At 37.6% G+C, this 21,034-nt stretch overlaps 1 protein-coding gene across 3 annotated transcripts in view; it reads left to right on the top strand.

The window, feature by feature from the left end:
• The first annotated feature begins 4,706 nt into the window (after positions 1-4,706).
• The window catches only part of b3galt1b (UDP-Gal:betaGlcNAc beta 1,3-galactosyltransferase, polypeptide 1b), a 180,988-nt gene continuing 164,660 nt past the window's right edge, over positions 4,707-21,034 (top strand). The window contains exon 1 of one of the 3 annotated variants that reach the window (XM_082174793.1): positions 4,707-4,762. The gene's annotated coding sequence lies outside the window, so the exon portion shown is untranslated. Of the gene's footprint in view, positions 4,763-4,871; positions 4,973-21,034 lie in introns of those variants that run through there. The other 2 variants (XM_082174791.1, XM_082174792.1) reach the window with 2 other exon arrangements.

The raw sequence follows: 21,034 nt of genomic DNA, 5'->3' as shown, positions 1-21,034 counted from the left end.
GAATGATTTCTGAAGGATAATGTGACACTGAAGACTGAAGTGACAATGCTGAAAATTATATTAATATAAATTTTTCTATTTGATTGATCAAATAAATGCAGCTTTGGTGAGCATAAGAGACTTCTTTCAAAAACATAAAAATTAGTTCTAAAGCACTTCTGAACACTTAAAACATTTTTTATAATAGTATGTGTATACTTTTAACTCTTTCCCCGCCATTGATGGAATTTTCCGGCTTCCATGTTTCCACTGTTATACGGTAGGGGGCGCTGTTACACATCTTCTGGAAGAGTACAGAATCTCCTGATCAAAACACAGGCGAAGAAGCAGGAACAAGCGATAGAAACAAGGGGGGCAGGGTTTCATAAAACATTGAAGCTTCCCCGGGCGCCGCCATTGATTAGCAGACCATCACCTGCTGTTAGCATTCCATTGGAGTCACTTTGACAGCGAATAACTTTACATCTGAGGCGTTTAAAGACTCCATTTGTCCATTATTTATTTCTAAAGAAACACGAAAATGTATAAAAGGCTCCATTACCTTGTATTTTACGTTATGGCCCCGTAGATGCAGTTTTTGTAAAAATAGGCTAACGATTGCGTCATAACCACGCGACTCTCTGTCGCACAGTAGAGAGATTACCGTATGGACAGGAGGAGAAGCTGGCGGGCAATCGGGGGGACGTGGAGGCAAAGTGACAAAGTAATTAATCAGAATACTTAGCAAAAGTTTCTCCTGCTCCTAGCTCATGGACAGCTCCTACTCACACTCTCCTTCTCTGCACGTTTCGGCAGGGAAGGATTCAGATTTCCCTTGGCACAGCTACTAGAAGACAGACGGGTTGCTCACGTCACATCTACGTCGTCAAGCTCAGTGTGAGTCTGCGCAGTACGCTCAGCCATCAGGAAGTGAGAGCTTCTAATTGACTTCTCTTTTCTCCGTTGAAGTCAATGCGGTCGCTGTGTCCAGTTTATATAGTCTATGATAGAAACATTGCTTATGCACATGTAAATAATAACGCGATCATCAACATTAAACAGCACATGCATGAAAACTGCCTAATGTTACTGAATGAAATGTCGACCCAGGATGAGCTATAGGACTGGGGAAACTGATGAACTCGATCTTCTCCATCTGTGTTTTGATCATCGTTCTGAATCCTGTCCGGACGTAGTGTTTGACAAAAACTCAATTATCTCAGCTTTTTGCTCAAAATGTTGCTTTAAAATAAAAAAAATAAAATAAATGTACCCACATTCAAGTGCTAATAAAAATGTAAAAGTAGAGGGTCTCATCGTTCTTTTGATATAGTATTGCATGTTCAGATATTCATACAACAAAAATTTTTTTTTGTGAAAATGATCAAAAAATGCTTGCGGTGGCTGGCGTTTTTTAAACTTTGGTGGGGAAAGAGTTAAAATATAATCGTTTATTTAACATTAAATATTGCTGTCATTGTTTATGGTATCAGCTTTATATTGCATGCAGCGTTTGCACATAAATGACCTATAGATCTAAGGAAACCTATATTTAGACAGAACTGTCGTGTGTGTGAAATACATTCCCTTTAAAAATGAATGAATTCTGGAAGAGCTGAATATGTCTCACAAGCTCTTGGTCTGAATTATCTATGGTTACCGATGTGGATGTATCATACTCTCGTCTCATGTGTGATGCTTGTATCAGCTCTCCATACTTCTCTGGACTCACTATAGAAAGTCTGATATATAAGCGTTTATATAACACAGCAGTCCACCTACTACTAGATGTCAAAAACCATCACTAGATCATTTATCTCAATTACTAAGCACTCTCATGTTTAGGCTACTGTACCAAGTCACTGTGAAATCCTTTGGCCTTTCGTCTCTGCAGGATGTGAGTTAATCGGAGCCGTTCAGCGGGATTGAAGGAGTGGGAAATGCCAATGAGATGAGAAAGAAAGATGGAAAGCTGTACTCTTCAGCTTCCCTTTGCGTTTAAAGTTAGTTACCCGCATCACACACACACACACACACACACGTCTGGCTGGATAAATATGATGCGTCTATCTGTCTTTGTGCTTTCATAAAACCTCCAAGAGCACATGAATCATTGAGCAAAGCCCATCTTCCACAGAGACGCTGTCAGACGGAACACAGAGAAGGATGGAGCTCACCTTCTCTACCCGGGAAGCTCATACCAAGTTTTATTCAAAATAACTTTGAAGGAATAGTTCACACAAATGATGAAACAGTTGTCCTTTTTTACTCATCCTCATGTCAGTCTTCACTGTGATTCTTTTTTTTTTTTCATGCATAACTTTCAGGCTTCAAAAATGATTTAAAAGTATTGTAAATTTTGTCCACCCAAACTCAAATATAGTCATCTGAAGTAATATATCGATACTATCATTTAGATTTTTTTTATGTAAATCAGATCAAGCAAATCTGTGATTCAAATGGATGTATTGTTCACAGACCAGAAATCGCTCATGAAAGTTGCATGGAGATCTAAAGCAGATGTCTTTTTATGAATACATATTTAATCTGTATATCTTGTCTTCCTCGCACAAAGCTATCATATGACCCCTCAAATGATTTGGAATATAGTTTCATATGGAGTCATATGGCTTATTTCTTTATTTGAAGCTTCAAATCTCCAATCCAAATTTGATTGTAATAGCGTGGGAAAGATGGACCAGTACATTATTAAAAAGTTAAACTTTTACCATGGAAGATCATATTTTAAAGTGTCATAGAACTGTTCTTTTAAAAGAGGAAGAAAAAGAGCTAAACATGGCAGTGCTTTGTTACTATGGCAATTGTGCAAAATTACTTTAATTCATCATCATTTTAATAATTATCCTTTGGCCTAGTTCAAATCTTTTATCACAAAAAATATAATCTTTTGTGAGATCAGTTGTTAAAAACAGCAAGTTAACTCGTTTACACTTTGACACCGGTTTGACACCCACTCGTGCACTTAATTAAAACTCTGAAATTACACAAATGGAAGTATATGAGAATGATGTAGTGAACAAAACAATGTTTCTCAAATAAAAACTTATTTGTCTTGATTCGAGCTTTGCTCACTCAGGACATGCATTAACCAAATGCATGCTGGGATGCATTTAAAACTCTGAACACCTGATGCTTTTCCTTTACGATCCGCTTTAACTTCTGATCTGTAGTGTGAGTATAAACTCCAAATACTTTAAATGACTTCCCCTCTCCCAAATAAGCTTTGTGCATTAGCGTCATCTCAAAACTTTTCTAAAGCATTAAACAGAAAATTAGAATAATACGCTTGTAATAATGACATCCTCTGAGGCAATAAACTCGGGAGTAGGCATAATCCACTTGTCCTGCCTTCTCCAGATGAATAAAAGAGCTGACTAATACCTCTCTCAGATGGTGGAGCTGGAAACACTAAGCATTATCAGGAGACCCACATGTGTAACCTCTTTCTTACGTCTAAATATAGTGTGAATATACTGTGTAGTGTATATGGTTTACAATAATCTTTCTAAAGCAGTTGTGGAGCTATAGATGCAGTATTGTGTGAGTGTGTGTGTGTGTGTGTGTGTGTGTGTGTGTGTGTGTGTGTGTGTGTGTGTGTGTGTGTGTGTGTGTGTGTGTGTGTGTGTGTGTGTGTGTGTGTGTGTGTGTGTGTGTGTGTGTGTGCGTACAGCAGATAGTCTCTATAAGGCAGTTAACTCTATTAGATTAGCGCTGTTAATGCAGGCGCACCTGACTTCACAGACATCCATCTGCTCACACATGCACTGCATGATGTAAATGTGACAAATTATTATTAGCACAGGTGGTGCTGTTGCAGATCATTTTCAAGAATCGAGTATAATAAGGGTCAGAGCAGGTCAAAGTAACTCCAGAGTAATTCAAGTTGATTTATGTTGTATAACACTGATGTCTACATATTGTTTCAGAGCAGATTTGCAGAAATCATCCCTTTAGTGCCTCCAGTGAACAAACCAACTGTGAAAAAAAACTCCATAACATGTTTAGGCTGGCAAGGTAACAACTGCACTTTTCATTTTTTTTCTCTTAATGATAGAAGTCACAGATCACTGAAATAATAACATATTATTACATAACAGATAATTGTTGCCTATTAAAGCAATCAATTAAATAATAAAAATAATGAGGACTGGCTTTGATGTGCAGTGGCTTTGATAATATATGTATAAATTGAGCATTTTATAATTTATAAATGTTATTATATAATTACGTTTTTATATAATAAATTATATATATTTTTAAAGTTTTTAATCAATATGCAGAAAAATATTTAAGAAAATGAAATCAGATGGTACTTTTGCGTTTAAGAACGTTAAAGTGTAAATAAAGTTGCTTTAACAAAATAAACAAAAATAAAGAAGTGTTACATTTTGCGTTCCATATTAGAATCTCAATGAGCTGTATTTTCATTTTTAATATTTTGCCCAGTGCTATATACTTAAATATTTTTTAAACACATACATGTTTGTTTTATGTATTTCTTTCAAATTTCTGAAATAATTTGACAGCGATTTTTTTTTCTTCATAACGTCAATCAACCTTGCTATGCAAAACGGAGCAGCTTGTCTTACTGCTGATTGGCTGTGTGTCTCCCAGAGCGCGATGTGATTGGACGGCGCGCTTGTCATGTAACGGCTTCCACCATCAGGTTTCGTGGCGCAGAGGATTCGGGCTCATTCTCTCACACACTCTCACACACTCATTCACGGCAGCGCGAGTCCGGAGGATGGAGGCTATCAAACCGGTAGGTGAAAAGCGTCTCTCTCACTTCTCACTGAAGAACCGTTAGCTGCTCACACCTGCCGATTAAAGGGGAAAAGAGTTCTGATGGGTGCTGTGGTTTTGTCGTGATTCCTGGAGTTTGTTTAGTGCGCTGAAGTGTGTGCCGGGTCAAAGCTGGCGATTAGTGATGGAGGTGTCAGAGGCGCTAGTGACGCTGTCCGCGGTGCTGAAAGTGAGTAAAGCTTCTAACTACACTGTGCAACAATGTAGGACTTTTAACAGGAGAACAATGCATTCAATGTTTCGTTGTAAAAACATTGCATTAGTAATAAAAAACGCAATTATTGAAATAAATCTCTCTTTTTTTTAAATACCTTGCAATTTACTGAAGCAATTTATATTTATATGTTGATAATGTTATACCGTTATCGTATAATATTGTTTGTGGGGGTTTTCTTATGAACAAAAAGTAAGAATGACCTTATAATTTGGGGAAAGAAGAGTTCCCTGAATTCCCTCTGCGAACTAATCAGTGATGTACATTAGGATGTTTATGCTGCATGTTGGGTTATTTTATTTTATTTCAAGTTTGTAGCATTACTTTAGTATGGTGTTACGCTGATGGTTTTTTGTGGCTGTGTGGGTGATACTGGGATCTGTCTTTTGATGAACTTTAAGTCATTAATGTGGCCTTCTGTTGTTCAACTTGCATTGTTTTCACTGCATTTTACAGTAACATTGTAATATCAATTAGGTTGGTATATAAGCAGTTGTATGATCCTTATGTTAACGATTTTTTAAATTTTTATCTTATATTTTTTCTAGTCTCCCAGTTGAGGTGTTTTCTTTCTCAAACAATTACATCGCCTGCTCTCAAAGTATATTGATATTCAAGTCATCTGTCTGTGTTTTATTTGCTGTTGACTGTCTGTGCAAGTATAATTTTAGATGTCTTTTAAACCACACGTTGCATCTGCGAATGCAAAATTGATCAGATTTTCAACAGTGTTTTGACTGTCTCATTCATGCTGTGATGCATAATTTATAGCCAATTGATTCGAGGATTAGTTTTCAATTAATGAAGAGTAAAAACTAGTGTGCCTTACTCACAGGTCTTTTAAAAAGTGCAGATTTATGATCACTGGTCACTAGCAGGTTTGGATTTGTGCCACTATTTGATAAATGACTTGCATCATTTGAACTTACAGACCTTGAATCTCTCTTTTAGGGATATGCTCATTGATTTTTTTTAATTATATATATATATATATATATATATATATATATATATATATATATATATATATATATATATATATTAAATAAGCAGTTTACGGTGAAATAGGCTCTCTTTTCAAAGCCTTACTGTGCCTAAACATCTGGCAGAACATAACAATGAGTCATTACTATGAAATGGGTGCCTTTTCCAATTAGATTAGATTAGGAGGTTTATATAGTCAGCATGAAATGGAAATTCCAGTCATGTTTTCTTCTCCATTATGACGTATATCTGAGTGAAACAGCTTCTCAAAAAAATAAAAAAAATAAAAAAAAATAGAGCAGGATACATGCATTAAAAAAAATAATGATGTGCACTGATAAATGATTTATAATAAACCCTGAAATATTCCATATAAAATAAAAATTGTCCATTTTGATTTCATGGTGACTTTAACATTAACAAAAATGATAAAAAATGTATTAGCTACAAAATGTGTTACTAAATTGCACTGTGCCGTGCACCTCCAGCTAAATTAATACTTTTTGTAATATATATTGGGACATAATTTAGCCTTCAGAATAGTTAATCGATTAAGTTATACAGTTAAGTCATGAAACTGCTGCTTCTTTGAAAGAGAGTTTAATGCTGATATTTCTAATATTTACCATATTAGTTGTTTGCTATAAATAACCATGTTAACAGGGTTGAGAAAGCAGAAGATGCACCCATGTCAAAATAGAGACTTTACCTTGTGTCTGAAGAATTCACTTCTTGAAATAATGCTGATGTCATTTTGGCAAAGTTTTTAGAGTTTAAGGAAAAGTATATTGGTCTACAAATTTAAAAAAAATATAATATTTGATGCATAACCTGGGGGAAACAAATGTGAACAGATATTATGTTAACTAAGATCAAAAAATATATAGAGAGACATATAAAGGTAAAATGGTAGCTTTAATGTTAAAGGGTTCACCCACAAATAAAAATTCTCTCATTAATTTCTCACCCTCATGTCGTTCCAAACCCATAAGACTCTCGTTCATCTTCAGAACACAAATGAAGATCTTTTTAATGAAATCTGAGAGATTTCTGTCCCTCCATTGACAGCTACGCAACTACCACTTTGACGCTTCAAAAAGTTCATAAAGAGATCGTAAAGAGAGAGCGGTTTAGTCCAAATTTTCTAAAGAGTCTCGATCGCTTTATATGATGAACAGATTGAATTTAGGCTTTTATTCACATATAAACATTTATCAATATCAACACACACATCAGTTGTGGTAAACAGAAGCTCAAGCATGTTCACTTGACGTGTAACCGTGTGACGTTCACTTTTCAGAACCAATGAGGTTCATTCTTGTGTTACGCATCACATTTGAACTTTTGTAAGAACCAGTAAGGTTCATTTTTGTGTAACGCATCATGTTTGAGCTTCAGCAAGAACCAATGAGGTTCATTCTCGTGTTATGCATCACATTTGAGTTTCTGTAAGAACCAATAAGGTTCATTATCATGTTACGCATCACATTTGAGTTTCTGTAAGAACCAATGAGGTTCATTCTTGTGTTACGCATCACATTTGAACTTCTGTAAGAACCAGTAAGGTTCATTTTTGTGTAACGCATCATGTTTGAGCTTCAGCAAGAACCAATGAGGTTCATTCTCATGTTACGCATCACATTTGAGCTTCTGTACGAACCAATGAGGTTCATTCTCATGTTACGCATCACATTTGAGCTTCTGTACGAACCAATGAGGTTCATTCTCGTGCGTCAAGCAGGTTCGGTTAAACTTCTGTTTATGTTTGCTGATCAGTGTTTAAATGTGAATAAAAGCCTAAACTAAATCTGTTGATTATATAAAGCTATCAAGTCTCTTCAGAAAAATTTGGACTAAACCACTCGATTCATATGGATTAGTTTTACGATCTCTTTATAAACTTTTTGAAGCGTAAAGGTAGGTGTAGCTGTCAATGGAGGGACAGAAATCTCTCAGATTTCATCAAGAAGATCTTCATTTGTGATCTGACGATGAACGAAAGTCTTACGGGTTTGGAACGACATCAGGGTGAGGAATTACTGACAGAATTTTCATTTTTGGGTGAACTATCCCTTTAAAATAGCTGTAAGTTGGCAGGAGGCAACTGTCTATATTAGCACATTGGTAATTGCTCAAGTATCTTTCTTACACACTTGTGCACCAGTTGTGTAGAATAGCCCATATCTGATTCAGCCGTGTGTTGGTCTCAATAGCATCGCCTGTTTCGGCGGGAGCTCGCCGTGCGATGGCTGTGCTGCTGTGTCCTTTATTTGCTTTTGTTCTCTTCACTGTTGTCCTCAAGTTGCAGTCGGGAAAGCAAAATAGGTGTTTGATGAGGATCGTTCCTCCCAGGCGTTGTTCTTCCGGGCAAATCAAAGACAGTAAGTCACTTGTCTTGTGAGGAATGGGCGCCAGCTCGTGCTTTCTCTTGGGTTTATTTGAAATCCAATATGAATTGTGCTGACGCTTTGAATTTGCTTTTGTGACCTTGGCAGCGTTCTCTTGGCAGAGGCAGTGTTGTATTGTTTAAAATGTGTTCTGTAAGTCGACTCCCGGAGGGGACGTCTGCAGATCAGAGGTTTCTCTATGTCCCAGGTGTCTTTTAGTGCTTTATGTTACTGTCGCGGATGTTGAAACGCTCTCTGTGGTCTACTGTATTCCCCAGACGATTGATTTTGCTTTAAGGGTGATAAACACAGTTTTATGCTTGACTTGTGGCCTCAATGCACTCATTTTTGTCATTGCTAAGTGAATTCTGTTGGAAAGTGTAATGCTTTAATGATTAGGTGAGCACATGTTTCCCTATGGAAGCCTGACACGCACCTAAAGCGGACGGTATCTCAGAGCATATTTACATCTGCGCCGCTCATGTTTTAATTTCTGTTTGGAGTCTGTCTGCTTGGCATTGACGTATTGATCAAGTCTTAGAAAAGCCTCAATAACAGGCAGATCTAATTGATTGCCGTGCATTGACATGCCTCACCACGAGCGCAGACTGGGAATATTGATGTGTGAAATTAATTCCAAGCATGAGCGAGGAATGACTTTCACTTATTTGAGCTTGTTGTGCCACTGTTCTAATGAAACAGCTCGAGCAAATTTCCATCTCTCACTCTTTCTACATGCGCACATTCCAGCACTAACGTTCCGAGTGTGTTCGAGGAAATTAGACTCCCCAGCCGAAACACATTGGCAGCTCTTGTACTTGTTATCAGGTTTTGGTTTTGAACCTTCTCCCGTGTGTTAAATCAGCTCATTATACTGCTATATTTCCAGTCTTCTTTAATTTGTTCTGTTAGACAGACCTGGAACGCCGTCTCCTCGCTCTCCGTTTAAAGGTGTTCTCCGGGGAAAACTTCTGCAGCAGACAGAGCGGGTGTTAAGTGGAGGGCAGCCGATAATGATCATCTCTCCGACAACTGAAAGTTGCTTCTAACGATCTGCAAATAAAGCAGGGGTCGACGCTATTGTGTTTGCTCTTCTGAGGGATTCTCCTGACAATACTTCTGGGATAGGCAACATCTCATAACCTCTTAATTATCAATTAGCAATCTCATGATAGTGTTACCAGTGCCAGATGTTTACAATGAAGATCATATTGTTGATATGGATTATTTCAAGCTTTGCTCTACGCTGATTCAGGAAGAGTGAGTGTATTTAAAGGGATAGTTCACCCAATATGGAAAATTCTGTCATAAATTGTTCACGTTGTTCCAAACCCCATAAGACTTTCGTTCATCTTCAGGACACAAATTAAGATCTTTTTAATGAAATCTGAGAGATTTCTGTCCCTCCATTGACAGCTACGCAACTACCACTTTGACGCCTCAAAAAGTTAATAAAGATATCGTAAAACTAATCCATATGAATCGAGTGGTTTGGTTCAGATTTTCTGAAGAGACTCTATCGCTTTATATGATGAACAGATTTAATTTAGGCTTTTATTCACATATAAACATTCATCAACACACACATCAGTTATGGTAAACGGAAGTATTACGTTTGAGCTTCTGTACGAACCAATGAGGGATATTCTCGTGCGTCAAGCAGGTTCGGTTTATCTTCGCTGATCAGTGTTTATATGTGACCCTGGGACCACAAAACCAGTCACATGGGTAAATATTTCGAAATTGAGGTTTATACATCATCTGAAAGCTGAATAGATAAGCTTTCAATTGATGTATGGTTTGTTAGGATAGGACAATATGTGGCCGAGATATAACTATTGACCATCTGGAATCTGAGGGTGCAAAAAAATCGAAACATTGAGAAAATCACCTTTAAAGTTGTTCATTTATGTTCACGATTGTGCTGCATTCACTCACAAAAATAAATGTTTATATATTTACGGTTGGCAATTTACAAAATATCCTCATGGAACATGATCTTTACTTAATATACTAATGATTTTTGGCATAAAAGAAAAATGGATCATTTTGACCCATACAATGTATTGTTGGCTATTGCCACAAATATACCAGTGCGACCTATGACTGGTTTTGTGATCCAGGGTCACATATGTGAATAAAAGCCTAAACTAAATCTGTTGATTATATAAAGCTATCAAATCTCTTTTTTTTAGATTATTTTTTACGATCTCTTTATTAACTTTTTGAAGCGTCAAAGTGGTAGTTGCGTAGCTGTCAATGGAGAGACAGAAACTCTCAGATTTCCATAAGTCTCATCAAGGCTGCATTTATTTGACCAAAAATACAATAAAAAACGGAATATTGTGAAACATTGACAATAAAAGTGATGCTAAATAAAATTGATGTTGAATATGCTAAATAAATGTATTAAGTTCTTACAAAAAATAAAACAACAATAACTGTTATGTCATGGCCACTTTAAAAATATTTAACAAACAAATTGTTTTGTGCCACAACTTCTAGTTTAACTGAGTTGAGGATGAAAAGGCTTCTCTTCGAGCCAAATGAGATTCATCTAATCATGTGAGTCTGGCTGTAAAAGCATCCAAGCGATTCGACCCTTTCTGAACTGAGTCACACCAGCAAGCAAAACTACACCTGAATGCATGAGAGGCTTTTTACAATGCCAGGGCCACACACTTAGAGCGTAATGCACTTTTTACTTTCACGTCATCCCCTCTCTTTGCTCTCAGTAAGTGAAGCTCTTATCCAAGGCAAAGGATTACATTTTTGCCCGTTTATGTAAATGGATATCTACTGGAGCAGTTCAGATTAAACGCCTTGTTTGCTGCAGGGTACGTCAATAATATTTCACAGCCTGGATTTGAACCACTAACCCCTCTATGCCTCTTTTTTTCCTGCAGAGCATCACTGAACAAAAGTATTGGATAGGCCTGAATGTGTCACACACAGCAGTCTAAATAATGTCACAGCCACTCAGCGATAATGTACCCGGGATTTGAAAAGACTTTGTACAGTATATGCTTTTAATGCTGCCTGAATAAGAAAGAATTGAAGTTATGTTTTTACTTCATTCAAAGCTGAAGTGTGTCATTTCTGGTCTGCAAGCATCACCAAATGGCATTGGTAAAAATGATGACTTTTTGTGAAAATGATGACGGAAACTCGGGTTTCATGGAAACTGGTCTCGTCTGCCATTGTTTGGCCGTACAGATCCCTCCTCCATCAAACAGTATTGGTTGAGTGACTGGTTGTTTCAGGCAGGTTGTGATGCTTAAACAAACACAATTATTTGAGACAAACAGTTCTTTAAAAAAATCCAAGTGAAATTTTTCCTTATTACTACAATGCGATCTGAGAAAGTACATATATTTTTTATTATAAAAAAATATACACTTCAGCTCTACAAGTGAACTTTTCAAGAACATGTCCAGATCAAATATATATAGAGTCAATAACAATAACACAGGCAATAACTTGACTATATATATATATATATATATATATATATATATATATATATATATATATATATATATATACACAGTATATATACACACACACACACTTTTAATTTAATTTAATTTAATTTATTTAAATAATGTCGAGGAAAACAACTTACAAAAATGTAAAAACATTTCAGTATAAATTTTTTATAAATTAATTAATTTTGTTTATGTATTTATTCATCTATCTTTATTGATTTGCATGATGTTAAGGGAAAAAGCTAAATAACAGTACATTTTATTTAATTACATTTAGGAAAAATAAAAATAAAAATGACATGAAATTGGGTCATATTACACCCCAAAATATAAAGAATTTTTTTTACATATTTTGCATATAATAAAGCCTATTTTTAGTAGCATATTCTCTTAACAGTTTAGCATATTTCCTCCCAAATTGTGCTGATTATAACTATTATTAGTATTTAATTAATTTAAAGATAATCTATCAAAAAAAATACAAAAGATAATAATAAATACAGTAATTAGGAAAATGTGTTTAATTGTTGTGTAAATAATGTCACACAACAAATAAAAAATGATGGTCTTAAAATATATATTTTACTGTATGCATAACATACTAGCTTTTTATTTTAAGGTGAAATATGATCAGGTATATGTTTTTGACAGTTTGTGTGTGTGTGTGTGTGTGTGTGTGTGTGTGTGTGTGTGTGTGTGTGTGTGTGTGTGTGTGTGTGTGTGTGTGTGTGTGTGTGTGTGTGTGTGTGTGTGTCACTTTGAACATAGGTGATTCACAGTGACTGATATCATGTAAGAAGAAAACAAAAAATCCCCTCACGGTTAAGTTATCTGACATGTCACAACGTCTCAAATCATCATGCAGACGATGCAAGACGTGAAGGTTTTACCCCATGGCCGAGAAGGAATTGTTTCCACTTTTTAGCCTCACTCTTCTCCGCGTCGCCTCGAATCCGAGCACACTTCGGTAGAGAAAACCCAGTTTTTTTTACCATCTGTCTGAGTATTCCCTGACTAATGTAGCTTGCAGTCCCTCAGAGATGTTGCTTAAATTCAGTACAGATTTGTTTCATTAGATTGCCTTCATCTAGTTGTTTTTCCTCCTGCTGCTAACAGTTCAGTTTGAGTGCATTCGCTATCCACCGCTTTATGTCCTGCTGCTACAGGAACTGACAGCATCTGGCCACATCAGTCAGAAGAAACATCCCACGTGGAGAACATCGCCTTATTCTTCTCCCCAGGACGTCGACCTTCTAAACAGAGGCTCTTTGAGAGCGTGTTCATGTGGGCGTGTTGTTAAATTGGTGGAGTGTGTGGAGCTCTGTGTGTACCACCAGAGGAGAAGAGCCAGATTATTTATCCCGAGAGCTGGAGCACGGAGCAGGTCGGCGCGCCGCCGCCGTCGTGTCACCATACGTTGCAAAGGAATGGAGAGCAATTCTGCCTCTGATCAAACGGATGATCTTGCAGTTGCACGGGTGTGATTCCTCACGGAGAAACGGTGTCACTTTGTTACCCTCTAACGGATGAGAGCGATGACAGATGTGTCAGTGTGCCGCCTTTGAAATATCTCAGCTAAAAATATATGAAATAAAATGATGTCAACAGGCTTACGGAGATGAGAGATAAAAGACAAAGAGACGCAGTTGTCCTAATCCAGTTATGATTTGTATAGAGAAGAAATTAAAAGCGACTTAACGCACCGTATTTTGCCTGCTGGTGTAGCCGTGATAATCTCCAGGTTGCGATTCTGATTTGATGTTATCGGATAAAACCGGCTGTGATATCTCTAATCTCATGTTCCCCCGGTGGGGCGTTTTTCTAAGTCTGAGCAGCGAAGATGAGATTTTCGAAGTATGGAGGGACCCAAAGTCTGAGAGCATAGAGAAAATGATTAGAATAACAATGTGAGTAAAAGTTTAATTGAAAATTGACTCGTTTGTCTCTCTTTTGTTGCAATGACGGCAACACTGGAGCAAAACCTGAGGATCATGTTCTCCATAACGTTCTTGAGCTTCAGTAGAAGCAAGAGGGAGCCATATAATCAATCTCACTTTTTTGTATATTTGAGTAGTTTATTTCCAGTGTGATCTCAGACTTTTGTACTTCACTCGAAGGGCCTGATTTACTAACAGCTTGCTCCAACACAAAAAACTACATGGCATTGAAAAAAAACTACTGTCAGGATCTACTAAAGACATGTTAGCGTTGAAAAGGCGTGGACAGGGTTATTTTTGCGGCTGACCTTATTGCATATGCATTTATACTAGGAGTTTCCTTTTCAGACACAACATTTATGGGAGGAGAGTAATGGAATGAATCATGCAAGGTGATTTGCTATGGTTTGCGCTCGTCAATTTACCATTATTTACCGCCCTCATAAAGCAAATCTTAAACCAGATGCTAACTTGCGCTACTGTTGGTAGATGGTGTTGGTCATTATGGAAATTATCCGTCTGCGTCTGTGTTCTTCAATTTGCACGTCATCAGATCAGAAGATCGCATTTTTGGGGAATTGCGTTCCTCTCACGGTAATTTGCCCTGTTTAGTAAATCTGGCCCTAAACGTCTTTCATTGTCTGTACCTCACAAGTGCTGGATGAACAGCTTTAGATATGAAGTTTTCCAGCAGTCCTTTACTGGGCTGTATAACATTGGTAGTCATTTAGATTATTAGTTTAGTGGAATTTGCAGAGTGCAAAAATAATGTTCTAGTGTCATTTATATAAACCAGCAGTCCAAATAATCGATTACCGCATTAAAAAATGCTGCTGAGTGGAGCATTTGATAGAGGAATTGTTTCTCCAAGGCAGCAATGAGATTAAATTGTGAGAAAATTGAGACTTTTCTGCTTCTCAGATGTTTCTCCTAAGAAAAAAAAGAGATTCCTCTAGTTTTGCAAAGTGGAATCAGAAGTCAGAGATCTTAAGATAAGCTCAAACATTTCTCATCAGATTCTTCTAAGACCAAATTATACTGTATGTACCGTTGCTATCCATAATTGTTTAGCCTGATACTCTTATTGAATGACAACTGTTGAATTTCTTCCAAAAGAATTTTAGGAGAAAGATCTGAAACAAAGAAAACGTTTGTCGTTCTGCATTATAGATGCTCAAGCAAATAGAAAGTAATGAAATAATCATGAATAGAGCAGCTTATGGGCTCCGGTCTCTTTGTGAAGTGTGCGGCATCTAGTGTGTTTAACATGTCTGTAATGCACTGTAGATTGAGTTGAGATATTTGAAATAGTCTGTGACATTCGGTCAGCTTGAGTGCAGTGGGGAATGGGTTTCTGTAGAGCGTTATAGAAAAGCTGTCAGATGAGATTGCTGGGCAGCATCCAGTTAAAAATACAGCCAGTTGCAACAAACCCAATTTGTGACCCTGGATCACAAAACCAGTCACAAGTCACAGGTATATTTGTGGCAATAGCCAACAATACATTATATGGGTCAAAATTATGGATTTTTCTTTTATGCCAAAAATCATTAGGATATTAAGTAAAGATCATGTTCCATGAAGATATTTTGTGAATTTCCTACTGTAAATATATAAAACATTTATTTTTGTGAGTGAATGCAGCACAATCGTGAACATAAATGGAAAACTTTAAAGGCGATTTTCTCAATGTTTCGATTTTTTTGCACCCTCAGATTCCAGATGATCAATAGCTGTATCTCGACCACATATTGTCATATCCTAACAAACCATACATCAATTGAAAGCTTATTTATTCAGCTTTCAGATGATGTATAAATCTCAATTTAAAAAAAAAATTGACCCAACCATGCGACTGGTTTTGTGGTCCAGGGTCACATATGTTAAGAAACCCTGTAGAAGTAATGCCTTTACATTGATCACTAAAGATTTTCTTAGCTGAGATTAAAATTCTGCCATCATTTACTCAGTATAAGTGAACCATCTGTGATGAAATAGTTTGGATGAAACCTTGCGTGCGCCGTCATTTTTAGTATATAAGCAGATCATTTCTGTTTAGCAACAGTACTAGCTTCATCCGTCATCTCAGTAATTTCAAGCAGTGCTTTAGTCGCCTTTTCTTGATGAGGTCATAGTCTTGTTTTATAATCAGCCGAGAGATCAATGAGACCCGCTCTTTTACCGTCTTCAGTCACTTTCAATAAACAGAAGATCTATCTTTACAATCCAATGCAGCCATTTTATTATCATTGACTAATGGATGCTCGTAAGCACAGGGCCGTTCAGCCTTTAGACGGTCAGTGAACTTTGTCACAGCAGTTCAGTGCAAAGTGTTATTTTACTATTACTCATATGCTATTATAGCGTTTATTAATATTTTGAATTAGTTTTAATTTTAGTACTTCAACTTGTTTTATTTCAGCTAGTTGCTAAGTAAACATTTATAATATTCTGTTTTTTTTAAACGTTTTTCCTGTAATACTTATATTTGATTTTATTTTGTAGCTTTATTTAAAAAAATTTTTTTTAATATATTTATATACCAATAGCAATACTGGATGTTCATGAATATTGATTAGGTGAAGTAGTGTCAGTTAATCAATATTCATGAGCTGAAGTGTCTGCAACACTATCACTAAAAAGCATGTCAAAACATGTAGTTGTTTGCTTACATATATTTTTCTTTCCAAAATGGGCATTCTTGGCCAGAATGAGCTGCCAAATGGAGCAGTTTTTACGCTGATAGTCAAAAGTCGGACTCTGCAGCAATAGGTTCACGGGTGCAACACTTGTACATTGCTCCACACGCCACTAGGTTTCAGACTGACTGACCTCAAAGTTATTAACAGACATTTTCAAGGCTGTTTTTTTGCCCTGTTATTACCAGTTACTGCCAATCTACTGTATCTGCTCAGGATGAAGGGGAAGGAAAAGGGCAATCAATGTTCTTAGAGAGGCTGCAGCCCGGCCGCTTAAGAGATGGAAAACAAATTCCGTGCCAAGTTCAGTCTTCATAACTGACACCTCACGGATCGGATATTGAGCACCGCAATTTATTACCAATGAGAGCCTGACTGCTCTTAAAATAAAAGCAATAACTCTTTGAGTTCCAGAATCAGCCACAGAAACTTTCCCAGCTCTCGAGATTTACTTTAACCCATTAGCATCTGTCTCTTATGCTGCTAACCTGAGTGTTTAACCGAATGAAGACCTGCTGGTGAAAGTTGTTTTCTTAGGGTGTGTTCACACTTGGTTGGATTAAAACAAACCCTGGTGCGATTGCTCTGTTAGTGCGGTTCATTGTGTGCCATCCGAACCCTGCTGTGCACCAACCAAGCTGACCGAGAAAAAGATGAGTCTCGCTGAGACGAACTCTGGTGCGGTTCGAATGAAAAATGAATGCAACACAGACCAAAGACATGTAAACAAACCACAAACGGGACATGATGTCACAAGATGAGACCCTAAACAGGACTAAATGCTCAAGCGTACCTGTTTTTTCTCGTCATAGTCGCAATGTTGCCCATCACAGTTCAGTTCAGGCATCAGAACCACGTCTCCTCACAGCAGATCTTGGTTTGTGTGTGTGACGGAGGGATTCCTGACGCTGTTTTGACCCCTTTACACATTTCATAAGCTCTTCACGAGTTCTTAGCTGCTCATAATAGCATCATATGTCGGCTACGCGCATACAACGAGCGCATTTATCCCAGAACACAGCATTGTTTTGGATGTTTAGCAAGTTCCGTCACGAAATATACATAATAAAAGACGACCAATCAGGTTGTGAACATATCCCTGTGCCTTTAGATTCAGTGTTAAAATGCCAATGTAAACACTAAGAGAGGACTGCATATTTTTTTGGGGTCCGGACCAAACGAACCAAGTGAACACACCCTTAAGTACATAAAAGGTACCATGCTTATGTGACTGTTCATCTATTTGTGTTACAGTGAGCCAAAAAGGTATTTGCATTAGAGGTAGACCAATTGAAAGTTTTTTTCTGATTAATCGGCACCAATATCCAATTGCTGGAACAATCAGTTGTCAGCAAAAATCCATACCTATAGTTTTTCCAGGTTGCGTCCGGAAAGTGAGTGGCTGAGAAGTGTGCACTGTCATTATACATCACGAGAGCGCCCTCTAGAGCCCAAATAAAAACTATCACTGATGCCTTGAGTCGTGGAGTTTGTTTTGACACGTGAGACTGCACACCGCACTGGGGTGCGTTGCCCGTACAATGACATTTCTCGATGCTTCACTACCATAGTACGATGCATCGTTGAAGAAATCAACTGGCTAGTCACGACTGTTTCCCGAAACCATATAGTCGCAAAGTGGTCGTTCAACCACGTTGGTTTATGACATCACGCACCTGGTGAAGTAATAACTTCTTTTAATGAAACTGTTTGAGATCGAATTAATGCTAGATGTTTTGATATAAATTACAGACATGGCATCTGAGGACTATTTCTCATTTTTCTCAGTTATTTTGCTTTATTTCCAGATTTGTTCACAGGCTCGTTCTTACTTAGTAGAGCACGTTCGCACATGCGCAGTTTTCAACGACGGTGATTTAAATCTCTTGACAAACTAAAATACGTAAATTACATTTGTATAAATAAAAGACAGATTGTACCTAATGTCAGCTTGCTTATTTTGCTCAAGATTAGGATTTATTAAGTCCACATGTCATGCAAACTAGAAGCTCGTCGAGAGCTGTGGTTCCAACCACACAACTCTGCGATGCTGTTTGCGAATGTTCGTTGGAACGATGGTTTCGGGAAACACCGACTCGTTGAACTATGCTGATAACGACGAAACTGGCGACCATAGTTGGCTAACGATGCTTTCGGGAAACGCACCCCTTAGCGGGACTCTTCAGATACTGGTTTAAAACATAGAAAATGATACAGTATGTATACAGTACATGTTTTCATATCATTATAAAGTAATTAATTTGTTTTACTAGATGCTGCTTAGTAAAAGAACAGCATTATGTTTTCTGTCTAGGCTGAGAGGACGCTAACATTATTACCTCAAGCGTTTCACGGGTTCACACTTACATACAATTAGAGGGGGTAAATAGAGGGGGTAAAGGGAGGGCTCTGAGCTCGGAGTTCAGCCCGGACCCAGAGTACTCCCCCCACCTCTTACCATTGATTGCTGAGTGCTCTCCACTTGTGTTAATTATCTGAACGTGCTCCTCCCGAACTTTGTTAATAAAACATAATTTAAAGTGACAAAAATACACCCAAGTCGAATGTTTAATGTCACAATTATTACTATCTGTTTGCATTAGTTTATAGCCAGCTGGTCACTTTTATGCATTTATTAGCCAGCGAAGTTGCATATTTAAAGCTATTGACGTGAGAAAGCAAATTGATATGTTCATGCACCCGACAGAAACATATCAGAAACACATCCGATTTCAGTTCTTTCAAATTCGAACACATTGTTCTGAGTGTACACACACCGATGGCGCCCAGCTATGACTCAGTAGGCTGTTCAACCTTGAACGCCTGCTAGCTGCAATATCAACTGACTGATACGATCTATGTCTGATCATGTATGGGGATTCTTCACCCACATTCATTAAAGCTTTAGATCTGTTCTCAAGATGTACAGGGGGTGGAAGGACACCCGTGCTGGCATGTCGGCTCAGAGCTGGATCTGGGGTAGAGGAAGCTAATGCAGCAATATGTGTTACTTGTGACAATCTGATGTCTCGAGTGCCTTAGGGGTCTCGCTCCCTGTTAATGCCATCGGTTAGTGTGCTCAAATTCATCAGTTACTGCTCGATATAGCCTGTCGAGGAGCACTATATTTATAGGACTCACCGGCCGAATGCTAGGGGGGTCCACCACGATGAAGCTTTCCTGTGTGTTCTGGCAGGACCACAAGAACCTTTGTCTCAAGAACTGCAATCTTTTGTAGAAGTCTCTGGCAGTTTGTGCAGCAAGTAGATCCTGAACCAGATGGAGGTATTATATATAGGCAGCTGTGTTGTCTCGTCTTAGGAATGTAAGCTGCTGGCAGCTGGTCGGATAAAAAGTCCACTTTTTTGTAGTAATATTCCAGTCCCGAAAGTTTCAAATTGTAGTGTTGGTGCCAAGTTAAAATTAAGCGAAAGAGCAAAGCACGGAGCATTAAGCAAGAGCGTCTGAACAGAAGCTAAGCAGGAATTAAATCTAGGAGGTAAATATAGAGATTAATATTTAAATATTTATTTCTTTTAAAAAGTACAGTACATTTTCATGGTTCAGTACTGGGGTTTTTTTCAGCACTATTTTACTTGGAGTGTAATGTCTGTTTTCTTTCAGTATCCCATTTAAAACTATCGGTTGATTATTCAGTTATCAGCCAGTGCGGTCCAACCTAGTTATCGTTCTCAGTAAAATCCACTATCGGTCGACCTCTAATTTGCATAGTTATAGAGGTCATATATTTTTCGCACCTCAACCAGGCCTCTTTTGTGTATGCCGTGGGCAAGGAAAAGTCAAAAAGTTGAACATGTTCACAGGGAGGGGGAGGGGACGGGATGAGGAGGAGGGAGGGTTGAGCTAGCCTCCGTTTTGTTTGATAATACTTCGAACGTCAACAAGAAGTGAAGTCAACCAACATTAGAGCACCTTTAAAAGACACTGCGCAAAAATGAAGAAAATTTAAGTTAACCCTCTAGGGTCTGAGGTGTTTTCTCAGAAAGTATCCTGCAGCATTTCCAATTGTCTCCCAATAACATTCATACATTTTAAGTGCCCAAATACTTTTTGGAGCCACGTTCTTATTTGCTTATCTGGCAAAAAATGTCACAACCCATTTTACTTCTGTAATCTGATATATTTCCCAGTAAAACAGGTTCTTTAACACTGACAAATGTTGGCTGGGAACCCATCAGAAGCTGATTGGATCCTAAAAAAATGACTTTTACTCTAGATTGGCGTCAGGTGATTGAAAAATAAGAGGGATTTGTGATATCAGCCGTACAAGAAAGTCATTTCTGAGGTGGAGTAAGTAATTATATTTTGATAAAAGATTACAAAATATACTTTTTTTTATTCAAAATATCATGTACCAATGAATTTGATAGCTTATAGTTTAGGCTCAAATTACAGTGCTTTGAACTGTACTGGATTGTTTCCGCGCTGATCGTTATATGCTAACTAGCACTTTGATTAGATTGTAAAACTACAGCAGTATTCAGATCACAAGCATGTCAAA

This window comes from Leuciscus leuciscus, assembly GCF_965113295.1.
Source record: "Leuciscus leuciscus genome assembly, chromosome: 7".
Lineage (NCBI taxonomy): Eukaryota > Metazoa > Chordata > Actinopteri > Cypriniformes > Leuciscidae > Leuciscus > Leuciscus leuciscus.
Note: the sequence above shows the minus strand (reverse complement) of the source record. Positions and strands in the feature narration are given on the sequence as shown.